Raw genomic sequence first — 14,433 nt, forward strand, 5'->3', positions numbered from 1 at the left:
TAACCACTCATAACTGCTTGTAACCACCTATAACTCCCACAACTAGCCATGCATTCACACCACTTTATCCACTTGACTACTGCTTCACTTTCATGCTTATTTTTAGTAGATATTTTTAGACGCTAAAAAATAACACCTATTAAATAATATTTACTTATAAGGATAATTATTTAATTAATTTGATTGTTAATTTTTTATCAAATTGAGTTATGGGCTTAGTTAGTTACATTAAATTAATAATTTAATTTAATATTTTAAATTTATTAATTATATAAAATTTAAAAATATTAAAATTAAATTATGATATAAACGGATAAATACTTGGAAGGGAAGGAGGTGATTCACACATTCATATCCATAAACATTCACTTTATTTGCATAGCCTTCCACTTCATCTCCATAGTCATTTCCATGCCCCTCACATATATAATATAATACAATAGGGTTAGGCACACATTCTTAGATGCAAAGGTTTGTCTAATCACACCTTCCCAGATATACAAATAATTATTTAATCATCCTAATTCAGGTACTTAACTTTCTATTCCTCTGGATACATGAATATAGTTTATTTTATCTTAATTATTAATTATAGTAATTATTTAGAAAAATCTTACATTTGCCAACACTTTAGACTTGATTTAGATATTTTTGGAAGGCAAAGGAACGTGGCGGAGGTATTCTGCCAGAGCCCACATGGGAAAAATATTCCTATATGCCGAGTAGTGTAACATACAATTCCTCATGAACACTCCCATTATTTCCTGCCTTAAATTCATAAGCATGTCAATAGTAAACGTTTGAATATGAAGAAAAAACATACTGTAATTTACTAACACATGTTGTGGTTCTTCTCTTTCTCTAATCTTTACCTTTGCTTATTTAATATAATGTCCAATTGAAATCCTATTTCATTTTAAATCTCCATCTATTAAAATACACTCTAAAAGGAAAAAAGGTTAAGATGGAAATGCAACAATGTTTGATTGTATACCATACACGTATATATATGTTCAATTCAATGAGATATAGACCTGTTCTGGATAATCACCAAGTTCTGTCTGTGAATTGATTAACAACTTTGCAGCGCGATGTAGAGGTTTAGGGTCTCTTTGGGCCTATCATATTTGTACATGAAAATATAGAATTTACTCTCTGAGTTTGAATTGTGGGATAAAAACAATCCAGGAAGAGATTGGATATTAGATGTTTGAGTTACAAGTATAAACTGACACCTGTCCGCCATGAATCAAACCAATCATAGCCAGGGCAGTCTGTACCAAATTTGATCGGCTACCCTCAAGAGGAGTATATAACTGTAACAAAGTATACGCATGGTTGGTGAAGAAATAATCAAAGGCAGCACCTAATTTTAAGTAAAATCCAAAGGGGCTACCTTCTTTGGGCAGGAAAGGTAACTTTCTCCCCATCCACCATCATCTCTTTGTGATTTAAGAAGAAAATCAACACCTTAACGAATAGCAGCACAATTTTTGTAAGTCTTGCCAGCAGCAGCTAACCCTCCAAGCCCAAACCATGTGCCATAAAGGAAGCATATTCCCCAATTTCCACACCTTAGGTAATCCTTGTTATATATATAACTGATTTCTGCAGATATTTTGGGTTTATACAGCCAGCAATCACTAGTAAATTAACCATACCCTGAACCATCAGGCTTTTGTATGTGTTCAAGGAATTGCACAGCATTTATGATGAACGCTTCAATCTCTTTCTTCCTGTGCTCAGGATATAACTTCTTGAGTAGAACCAAGGCCTGGATTGATGATGAAGTACACTCCACATACCTGGACAACTATTTTATGTCATCTAGGAACTCACATAATCTAGACATGCTAAAGAAAAACTTTGCATGCTATAGAAATCTCACTCATGCTCAATTACAAGGTCTTCAAGAAACTCCACAGGATTGAGCCACTAATTAAAAAAGGGAAATGTTGTAACACCTCTATATGCCTAGCCTGGTGTATTTCACTGTTCCGGTGACCGGTGTCGGTCCGGACAATCTAAGACACCTAGATAAGCCCTAAATGCAAATAATTAGTGATTGTTAGATAGTTAAGTATAAATAAGAAAAACAGAAAACAAAATATTAAATGAATCGGGAGTCACAGCGATGGGTGACCTTCCCGGAAAGTGACTGCAAGGTCAGTCTTAACTCGAATTTTGAACCAAAAAATATGACACCGCGGTCCTTAGGACTATTGCGAACCTAGTGAAAAAGAGAAAACCACAGAAAAGAACTGATAAGTGGGTCAAAAATTAGGTCAGGGATTCGAAAGAAATATCGAATTACTTGCAAACCGAATCAGATCGGCGAGGGGTAATTTGGTTAATTTACCCCTAGAGGTGACTCCTGACCTAACTGTCCAATAAAATCGGAGAAATAAAAATTTTAGAATCGAGAATTAAATTAAAGAACTATAGAAAAAATTAAAGAAAAAGAAAAAGGAAAAAGAAATGGATTATTACATCATTAGATGACATCATGAATGATGTCAAAATTAAAAATATTTTACCCGAATTTTTTACTAAGTCAATTATGGCATAAATGGAGATAAAAACAAAATTAAAAAGACAAATTTTTTCTTCTTCTTCTCCAAATTTTTGTAGCTCTCTCTCTCCCATTTGTTCTCTCATAAAAAAAAATTCCATTAAAGCATGAAATCAACCTCTTGAACCCCTAAATTACCCATAAATTCCCCAAATTTCTTTGATTAAAGCTTGTTATCTTCACTTGAGAAGAAGATTGAGGAAGGAAAGAAAGGAAGAAAAAGGAAGAAATTGAAGAAGTAGAGATCAAACAAAGGTTAGTACTTAAACTTGACATCTTTAGTTAAATTTTCATGTTCTTAGTTAAGTTAACCTAGAATTGAACTTAAATCAAAAGAAAATTATCATTGGGGGACTGAATGGGATTTTCGGCCAACCTATAAGGGTATTGAAATTTCACGATTTTGATGGAATTGAAGTATTAGTTAAGTTGAATTGACTATATAGAGGTTGATTATAAACTTTAATTGCATTAGATTGCATAATTGTGTAATTAGGGTTCTTAACCTCTTGAAATTAGGAGAAAAATTGTAGGAAATAGTTAATTGATGCAAATGATCTTAATTGAGGTGAGAAATGGTCAATTGGGACCATTTGTGGTATGTTTGAATTGGTAGAAACCAAGTGCAATTCGGATTGGTTAGGGTCACTATTCTAGCAGCTTGACCTAGGTCTCTTTCAGAGACTAAAACTAAAAATTTACCAACTCAATTGGTGTGAGGCCAATTGGGAATGAAAATAAACAATAATGGCACATTTTTCATTCAGGAACAATGCCCAGAAAATGATATTAACATAGTGAACAATTAGGTCAAACTCGAGTGTAGTGCACTACTATTGTACCAAAATAACCAAATGAATTGTGTTTGTTCATTTGGCCATAAATTGGGCTATACAGGTCCAAATGACCTGATTTTTATGGCATTGGAAAGGTATAATATAGCACTACAACTTTAATGAAGAACACCAACCCAAATTCTGCCCATAACCCAGTCATTTTGCCACTTAAAATTAGTGGTCAAAAACTACTAGAACCAAATTAGGTGCCCAGAAATCTGGGTTAGACCAATCCGGCTAGCCATGTTCAAATGGCCATATCTTGAGCTACAAAACTCCGAATGTAGTGATTCAAAAAGGAGATTAAAGCTAAGACAATAAGGAACAACTTCTATGAAAAACACCTAGCCAAATTCCCACAACAACAAGATTAATGGAACAGTGTAAAACAGGACATCAAAACTGAAAATTTGAAATTGTGCCTAGGAGACCTAAAAATTGAAGGGGCAACCAAGATCAACAAATTAAGCAACTAAAATGTGATATGTAGGTGAAATTGAAATTCTTATACCTATTAAGCGTAAGAAAGTTAACAATTTGACTTAAATAGTATCGTGAATAGTAACATCGAAATGCAAAATTCAAATAATGTTAAATTAAGCATATCAGAGCTAGACATAAGTAATTGTGAATTTATTATACTTTATGAAACTACAACACTGTAAAATTGTGTATTTCAATTGAAAAGAATACAGGAAAAGAACCCGAAATATCGAGTCAAGGCCTAGAGGCGACTCGCACAAGGTTTGAGCACAATATAAAATTTTTCTGTAAATTCTCTTGACAATTTATTTTGATGAATAAATTATGATTTATTTTTATTGCAAATTTGTGAATGAAATGAATATTATACTTTTGACCTAAATTATTAGAAATTTAGTTGTATTTGTTTGAATTGCCAATAAATGGTTAGTAAAATGTTAAGATAGTTTTGAAACCACAATGTCATGACCATATATTTGAATGCCTCACTAGCATGCCTAGTGGGAGGAATTAGTTTTGAATTTTGAATTCCCTCTCTGGGAAGTGTTGAGGTGTGTGCAAGTAGAGGAAGAAATTGAATGGGTACCCATAGTTTGAGCTAGCTAGCCTTGAGATTCCTCATAAGCCTCCGGCTATTGAGATGAACATTATACTGATGGCATGATATAACTGTGTGTTTTTATGAAATCTATTTTGGGACTTTAGAAATGAGACTATTTTGACTAAAATTATAAATTGTGTTTGTATTTGTTTTCATTTTCAGTACCATAATTGAATAAACGTGATTTGATTTATGCATAAGATTTTATTTTAGTATGTTGTGCACCACTTAGTTATAGTACTCAGCGATAGCTGTTTATTGCTGTCGCAGATAGAGAGACTAGTAGAGCAGCAGAGTGAGCTGCTGAGAATTTCAGAGCTACCTCTGAACCTTTTGTCGGGTATAATTTTATACCCTGATTGTACATGTTTATTTTGATGTAATTGACTGTATGTACATTTGTAAAGCGGTCATGAGCAGTTGTACAAATTTTGTAATAATATTATTTTGGATTTTCTTATGTAATTTATACTGATGAATGTAAATTAATGTTTCTTGAATTGAATGTGAATGAAAACTATTTAGTATTATTTCTGAAATAATTGAGTTGAAAATTGATTTAAATTGTGGAGATTGGGGAAAATTATGTTGACTTGAGTTTTAATGGTGGTTGAGATTGGTTGAAGTGTTATATTGGAAGTGTTTTCTACAGGTAAAATTTTTAGTTTTTCTCAATTACAGTCGGCACTTTGCCGAAATTTTTCGAAAATTTGCGGAAAAATAAAAATGGACAAAAATTTTACATAACTTTTAAACTTCAATTAAATGTTTTTAATGCCTGCTAGAAATGCTCACCACTTTCAAAAAGAAAAAAAAATTGTTTTAAAATCCCTTGTAGTATATTTAATGAGTTATCGGTAGATGGAGTCGATAAGTCATTAGGTATATTACGGGATCATGCTATGCCTTACAGAGGGATAAGGTGTGACAAATGTAATTAATTAAAATTATTGAAAACTTTTGGAGGAATGATAATTTAAAAGATTTTCAATTCAATTCTTTAAGATTAGTTCACCATCTTGAATTAGTTACCTCCAACCATAATCTTGCTCCTGCTGGTTCCCAGGCTGATAAACCACCATTTTTACTCTACAATATTTTATAAAATTTAGCTCATTGTTAATTTCTTTCTAAGAAGCATGCATGAAGAAGAAGCAAACAAAAATACTTTCTGAGGTTAATAAGATATAAACAAGCACTGTATTATTGCGACTAATCCATACCTGAAGAGAAAGTAATACATTGACAGAATCGTACAAGTTCTCAGGTTCCATTTTCTCACCAACAACTTGCGAGGGCATCATAGAGAAAAGCAGACAACACTATGAAACATATACGAGAACTTAATACTTTCTGAACTTGTTTGAAATATAATTTAAACTTTAAACAGAATTAACTACCTTCATACTTTCTGCAATGGAATCGGAAACTTGCCATCCATGATCTTTATCGGAGAAAGTCCATGATCCTTTGGATATATGACGAAACATACTTTTGAAGTCACCAGGAGGATTCTCGGTGACCTTCCAAATTTTAAGTCGGAACAGAGTAGAGAGACCGAAGTTATAATTTATGTCTTGATACTACAAAGGAAGAACAGTTAAGGACATAAACTTGGAAACCTGAGAATTCTTTATAAAGTTGTGTCCTTCCTTAAGTGTAGGCCCTATTTCATCAGAAAGGTTGCTAGCAATCAAACCTTGGAGGACAAGACTTGTATCCCATACTTGACTGCCAAAACTCTGCAGATAAATTCAGCACTTTATCATATTTGTATGCTATTTGTTACATAATAATCAAGTGCTTTGAAGACAACTATTAGGCACAAAGGGAGTTTAAATACGTAGATATACAAATAAAACTAAGAAAAGAATCGTCCATATTGAACAAACCCTTATTTGTTTTTATCTTCATCTTCTTTCTAAGAACTCTTCATTGAACAAATCCTTTTTATGACTTATTAGCATTTAATTTTCTTTCCCTATCACAACTGATACAATAATATTTTTGGCCATTTGAACATAATTTTTTTACAACACTAAAACCTTGGAATCTCGCGTGCTCTTGATAAAACTCAAACATGTTGTCCACACCTAGAAACCACATACCTGGTCGTGGACTCTTATCTACAGAATTACGTTGAACATACTCGACAAAATTCCTTCCTTGCATACCTTCATTCATGGCAGTTTCACTCATGCCGAAACCTTCAACGTCTTCATCATCGCCTTGATCAAAAATATGAAGACCATCGTCCATGGGTTCACCTCCTCAGTTCCTGCATTCATGGAGTTTTCATTTATGATAGTATCTTCATCAACTGTGTTATCTTCTTCATTGAAAATATTGTCATCTTCACTATATACGAATACATCAGCAACTACCCTTCTACGCATTACTTCGTTTGTTACTTCCATCTTCAAAGAGTTATATGAATCAACAGATTCAAAACAAGATTATTATTCTTTTAGTAGTTCCATTTAAGATTATTTCATTCTGATAGGTTACTTTTATTGTAATATTAATTAAATTTTTTTTATTTAATGCAAAACGACAGCTAGCTTTGTTAATTATTCTTTTAGAATTATCACAAGCAATATTTATGAGTTAGCTGGTAAATTATTTAACTTTAATGAGCAACAATGACACCAAGTTTGGTTCACCATTTTCCCTCCCAATATTCCCTCCATTCATATAAAGGGTGAGTTAGACAATTTATATCCATTTGTGCCATTTGTGACATTTTTTTTTTGTGTCAAAAAGCATTTCTGATTACAATATACTGTTTGCTTCCACCCTTTTTTTTTTCTTATTCCCATTTCCGATGCATTGTAGGTCCAAGGAACAAGACATATTCAATTCTGCTGGTTTAATATACGCAACATTTCTCTTCCATGGGATACAAAATGCATCAACTGTGCAGCCAGCAGTCGCAGTTGAAAGAACTGTCTTCTATAGAGAAAGAGCTGCAGGGATGTATTCAGCTTTGCCCTATGCACATGCGCAGGTAATAAGTTATTACATATTTTAAGAAAATTTTACCATGGAGAATGTTCCGTATCTTTATACCAACCTCATCTTTTGAAACAGATCCTGGTTGAGATTCTATACATTTTCGCACAAACGGTTGTAAATGCTCTTATCACATATGCAATGATCGGATTCGAATGGACTGCTGCTAAGTTCTTTCGGTATCTGTTCATGTACTTCACATAACTGTGCTTCACCTGCTATGGAATGATGGCCGTCGCCGTGACACCAAACCTCCACATTGGATCCATAATTTCTTCAGCATTTTATGTAATATGGAACTTCTTTTCAGGTTTCGTCATCCCTGGAAGTGTGAGAGTTAGCCACCCCTAATTCTCTGAAATTCTCACCGTTTCTGTTTTGTATATGGAGTTATCCTGTGGACTAAACCATTTCTCTGATCTGTGTATAACAGAGGACGCCTGTGTAGTCGAGATGCTACTATCAGGGATGTCCAATGTCATGGACCTTGTATCGATTAATTGCATCCCAGTTTGCAGACATTAAGGATACTCTTGAAGGTGGCCAAACAGTGGAACAATTCGTGAGAGATTATTATGGCATCAAACATGACTTTCTGGGAGTGGTTGCAGCTGTGATTCTTGGATTTACATTCCTATTTGCATTTACTTTTGCTGTTTCTATTAGGCCCTTTAATTTCCAGAGGAGATTGGAGGGCCAAAAAAAATATCATGTATCATTTTCTTAGAGAACTTTCATTTCTTTATTTCGAAATAGTAATATATATGCACCCGTTAGGCATCATCAGTTAGTAGTGATGCTAATAAGCATCATTAGTTACTAGTGATGCTAATAAGCATCATTATCATGTATGAAAATCGTGATCGGTAAAGCAATGTACCGAAAAATAAGGTGCAATTTAGATTGATTACCCTGATATCAATCATAAATCATAATTCATCTATTATTACAAAGCAGCGAACACATTTGATTCAAATACCCATTTATTAATCAGCAGGCTTCTTGATTCGGTGTTGGAACCACTCATAATCCCTGATTGATTTCATATATTTTTGGAAGGTAATGGCACCTGCCTCCGATATTCTGCCAAAGCCCACATGGGGAAAATATTCCTAAATAATGCATAGTGTAGCATGCAATTCCTCATGAATGATCCTGAGAGCTCCTGCCGTAAATGTAAATGTAAGCAAATCATCAGTTTTATATTGGTAAGATTCAAATCCAGACATCCATTCCTAAAGTGATCTCACTTTATCACTGGAGTCGAGCACAAGTAGTTAGACAATGGACGTATATAGCAAATTCAAACACTATTCCAGGCACAACAAAATTGTAAGCTTATAGAGTTTAGTTATTGATTAACGGTTCCGGATTTTTTTTTTGTTTTGAAGTTTGCGGAGCAATAGGAGATACCTGCTGTGGAAAATCACCGAGTTCTGTTTGAGAATTGATTAATAACTTTGCAGCACGATGAAGGGGTGTAGGGTCTCTCTTTGCCTTGTTTACAAGAAAAGTTTGAACAACTTTGAATGAAAAAAGCAATCATGTAACTATAGGAGTATGTTAATTTGATTTGTAAACTAACCTGTCCTCCATGAATCAAACCCATTAAAGCCCATGCTGTCTGAACCAAATTGGATTGATCACCCTCAGAAGGAACATAAACCTGTATTCAAATCAATGAGCCAAAGTACACGTGGATGGAACTTATATAATGAAGAAACACCCAGCTAACTATTATGTAAGATATCTTTTTAGTAATACGGTTGAGCGTCTGTCGTCTTATAGTGCATGAGATCAGAAGCTCAAAAAATTCTGATAAATAGACATTCATTGCCTTCCAAGATACTAAAAAAAAGTGTGTGTGTGTATATATATATATATATATAAACCAAGGCAATACCTTCTTTGGACACGAAAGGTAACTCTCTGCCCATCCACCATCATCTCTTTGTGATTTGAGTAGAAAATCAACACCTCTACGAATAGCAAGACAATTTTCATATGTTCTGCCAGAAGCAGCTAATCCTCCAAGTCCAAACCATGTCCCATAGGTGAAGCATATTCCCCAATTTCCATACCTTTCATAATAGATATTTGTTATTTTTTGGGCCAACAAGATGAAAAAACCAAATTAACCATACCATGAACCATCAGGTTTTTGTATGTCTTCTATGAACCCTGCAGCACTTGCAATGGAATTTTCAATCTCTTCCTCCCTGTGCTCTGGGTATAACATTTTAAACAGAACTAATGCTTGGATTGATGATGAAGTGCACTCCACATACCTGAATCACTATTTTTATTAGTCTTCTAGGGAAATTAAGGTATCTATAGGCTATACCTAGAGGAAGAGGAAAGGTTTTAAGACTATTGTAGCTTTTTACAAATGAAAATGGTATAAGAACCTTACTCATGCTCAATTACAAGGTCCTCCATAAACTCCACAGGATTTAGCCACTAGTTGAAACAATTGGCACAGGTCAATCAATATATCATAATTTTATCAAACAACCATTCAAACAAATTAATACCTCTGGAACCTTTGGAAAAATACTTCAAACGCCATATTAAAAACTCAAACATATAAACTTCAAGTTAGGTAAGGATTCAAATTTTGGTTTCAATATCTCTCATAAAATGCAAGTAGCATTTTGAAGAAAGTTTTATTAATAAGTTTGGTTCACCGTGAATTAGTTACCTCCAACCATGATCTCGCTCCTGCTGGCTCCCAAGCTGAGAAACCACCATTTTTACTCTGCAATAGTTTGTAAAATTATGCAGGATGTTAATTTGTGAAAACTATGCAATAGCAAGGAGCAAATATAAGTGAATATGATAAAGGTGTTAGAATAATCTTTTTTTTTCTTGTTCAAAGGAAAGAGGAAAGGAATGACAGGATTAATTTGAATTTATGATTTCCTACACAAGAAGGCAAACATTGGATCATTATACTATTAATCTAATGGTATTTTTTCAGTGCAACTAACCATTACCTGAAGGGAAAGTATTAGATTGACTGAATCATACATCTTCTCAGTTTCCATTTTCTCACCAACAATTTCAGGAGGCATCAATGAGAAAAGCAGGCAACACTATGGAAAACAATAAAATTTAGTTAATATAGAAATTATCATAATGCTTAATTCTCATCCTGTTTAAACTTTCACAAAAACAATATAATTACCTTGAAACTTTCTGCTGTGCAGTCAGAAACTTGCCATCCATGATCTTTATCAGAGAAGGTCCAAGCTCCTTTGGATGCATGACGAAACATTTTTTTGTAGTTGCCAGAAGGATTCTCAGTTAACTTTTGGAGTTGAATGGGATCAGAAAACAAAGAACAAAACAAAATAGTAAAAAAATCACTTGTTATACATCATATTCTTGATGGTAAAAAGAAGAAACCATTTTAGTTCATAAAATTGGAAACCTGAGAATTCTTGAGGAAGTTGTGCCCTTCCTTGAGTGTAGGTCCTATTTCATCAGAGAGATTGCTAGCAATCAAACCTTGGAGGGCAAGACTTGTATCCCATATTTGACTGCCAAAACTCTACAATTGAATTCAGCATAGTAATGTATTCTATTCTAACTTCTGGTATACTTCTTCTATTGGGATACTTTCAAAATAAAACATGCTAATAAATGTAAGCGTGAATTATGTACCAACCTGCATCTTTATTCCATCTTCTCCTACCCAAATGTAATCAGCTATCCTAGCAAGATGCTTCTTAAAAGCATCCCCATTGGGATCTTCAACCCAGCAAGCAAGCATACAAAGTGGCTGGTCCATTTGAATATGCAAGAATTCAAAGAATGAGAACCAATATATAGCAGACAAAAATTATTAGTAAGATATCCATAATATATTTCTTCTATCGAACCATAACTGAATTACCTTTTCGACGCATCCAATGGTAATGAATCGGCTGTTTTCATCTTCATAATGAATGTGATCCATCGTTATTTTGAGAGCCTTTTCTCTCAATTTGTTTAAGGGCCAACAGGTGAAAAGAGGCTCGCTAAAAGTGTAAAGAGCATCCCATATCAATTTTTGTATCATAGGATGGGGATAGTAGTTGTCTTCCTGCAATAACAATTCATTTTCGTATAATCACACACTATTTGTCTGAACAATTAATGGACTCAATAGTTGCCTTGAACAAGAAAAATGTTGTGAAATTACAGTTGCAGATCAATTCTTGAAAAGCAAAAAGTGAACATTAGATCAAACTCTCACCTTTGCACATAAATGGCGCACGCTCTTCCAATTGATTTTGTGGTACGGTTCATTATAGATTTCTTCCCTTATTTGTAAAATGAGAGGTGTGATTGGACCAACAAACCTCTTCCCATACAAGTACGACATAGGCATGTAAGTGATCCGACAGTAACAGAACATTTTTGCTGCAGTTATGAAATAATATATATGGTGATTATGTAAGAAGATTAGAAGATCAGTTTCTCCCCTTATTCATATTAAACACTTAATCTTGTAAACCCAAAAGAATAATAATTAACATAAAAATGAAAACCTGGATGAAAGGGAAAAATAGTAGGAAAGATCCAAAACTCTGGGGGCATAGGGTTGCTTCCATCCCACTCATACACACCAAGTATCTGCAGCAGAGGAAATTTCGACCATTTGGAACTAAATTAACTATAGTGAATCGATGTAATTAGAATTAATCTAGAAGACAAACAAATTCACTCTACCAACTGTAAATATGATCATACCGAAAGCCATGTCTTTCCCCAAGATGGTATAGCAATTGCCCCACCATGATCAAGAATCCATTTTCTCCCTCTTTCACAAGCATTTTCTTTGCCACCGTCGCGTTCTTCGCCAAGTATACGCATACATACATAGCAGAGAACTGTACCAAACATTGTGCTCTCACCTTCAATGTGTATTCCCCATCCACCATCTTTATTCTGGAAGGCAGAAGTTCCACTTTTAAAATTCAGAACAAGAAAAAGGGTAGCTTCAAATTATGGAAAATCTTATTTCTTTTACATGCCAATGTTACCTGATGACATTATATGTAACGCAACATCTCTTTCCGATGCTCTGCAGAAAACACATCATTAAGATGTCCTGTAATGTACAGAGAAAAAACCTGCAAGAAATGATGAGTTAGATAATGGATTTATAGTAATGCTAATAATTAGTAATCATAACGGAAATGGAGATTCAGAGAATAATCACCAAAGGAGGCAAAAAGAACAGTAGCCCTCCATTTTCTGCACACCAATGGCCATCACCGGCCTGCAAGGCTGAGAACAGGTGGACGCTCCTCCTTAAAGCCGCTGTAGCAGTTTCACTTGTGATTTCCTCGCCATCTTCAACCTTAACTTGAGGAATTGTTTGTTTAAACTTTTTCTCCCTTAGAAACTGTATTTGATTACAAGAAATGAGGAAACTTATTTTTTTTCTTTGTTTTATTATTATTATTTCTTTTGAGGCTTGGCTCAATATGGTAGGCATACTATAACTTATTATATTCAATTTATTTTGTTCGTAAATAATTCATGTATATATTTCTGGCACGTAGATTATATATTTATTTTAGAGAAAAAAAAATAATCCTTTAATTTTCCTTCTATCACATAATTAGTTTTTTTTATTAATATTTAAATAATTTACTGTTTGACCATTAAATATTACAATAGTTTATAATTTCATCTCTCAATTTTATTGTTGTTTGCATTTTTCTTATTTTTATCTCTCTCCACCTCTCTCCCTTATTTGTATTTCATTTGTCTTTTTCCATCTATTCTATTTTTTCTGGCTGCCCTTCTCTTCCCCTTATTGCCTGCTTACAGATTTGGAGACCTATTTATAGTTTGATGGCCCACCTTAGCACCTGATTTTAGGTTGGACATAAGAGCATAATTCCTTTTTTTTTTTTTTTTGTCATTTTCTTGCAGGCTTATGTAGATACGAGTATATCACTTATAAATTTTGAAATCTCTTGGTAATATGTTTAATATCTAAATTTTAATGTTAGGCTTAAATTTCTAATAAAATTGATTAACTAAATAATTTTTTTTAAAATATAAAAATAGAAGCATTAATAATGGTAAAACAAATGGACTAAATAATAAATAATACTCAAATTGTTATAGATAGCTAATGGAAGAGAAAATTTTTGCTTTGAGACAGTTTTCACGCCTAATGGTTTGAAACATTGCCAATGCCATTAACAAGTATCAGGAGCTTTGCCAAGGAATATAATTTTCGTAGCAGGTGGATTGGTTAGTTAATTAAATAATTAATCAATAGGTATATATATATATATATAAACCTGAAACTGCCAAAGAAGGTCAGAGCTGGACTTGACATGAAATCGATTTTTCCAGAAATTTTGACGAGCATCTTCAACCTCAACTCGCTCTTCAGGAGTTCCGGCGTCAGGATCAAACTCCCACGTTTGCCTTCCAAGAAAATTGTTTGTGCTGTATATGTAAGGGCTTTTGCCGCCCTCCGCAATCTTAAGCCTCCACATGCCAACTTTTCTTCTATATGCATATATATGAGTGCCTAAACCTTGCAGGATACATCTATTTATAGAGATAGACTAGGAAGACGCAGGCAACTTTCTCTAGCTTAGAGAGGAGCAGAAAGTCAGACAAGAAATTAAATTCAACTTGAAAAGCCACCAAAATCTTATAAAAGCTTAGTTTGGTATCACATTGGGCGGATCTACCTACAATTGAGTGGGGTTTTGAGTTAGTGGTCTATTCTCGTTACTGAGCCGTTTATATATCTATCTACGTAAAACAAAAATTGGTCTCCTTTTTTTTTTAATTTTCATATCTATTGTATTAAATTACTTATATAACCCTATTAAAATAAATTTTTAACACCATTAAAATTTTAAAATATTATTATGTTTAATAAAATTAAACTTGTTGAGCACTTCAAT

At 33.6% G+C, this 14,433-nt stretch overlaps 3 pseudogenes; 1 reads left to right on the forward strand and 2 right to left on the reverse strand.

Annotated features, from left to right (window-relative positions):
• Window positions 1–599: 599 nt before the first annotated feature.
• Window positions 600–6,751, reverse strand: LOC131183525 (lupeol synthase-like; annotated as a pseudogene).
• Window positions 6,752–7,134: 383 nt separating this feature from the next.
• On the forward strand, window positions 7,135–8,231 carry LOC131183541 (pleiotropic drug resistance protein 1-like; annotated as a pseudogene).
• A 176-nt stretch (window positions 8,232–8,407) lies between these two features.
• On the reverse strand, window positions 8,408–14,201 carry LOC131180751 (lupeol synthase-like; annotated as a pseudogene).
• Between the last annotated feature and the right edge of the window lie 232 nt (window positions 14,202–14,433).

The sequence above is a fragment of the Hevea brasiliensis genome, chromosome 1 (assembly GCF_030052815.1).
Source record: "Hevea brasiliensis isolate MT/VB/25A 57/8 chromosome 1, ASM3005281v1, whole genome shotgun sequence".
In the NCBI taxonomy this organism is placed as follows: Eukaryota; Viridiplantae; Streptophyta; class Magnoliopsida; order Malpighiales; family Euphorbiaceae; genus Hevea; species Hevea brasiliensis.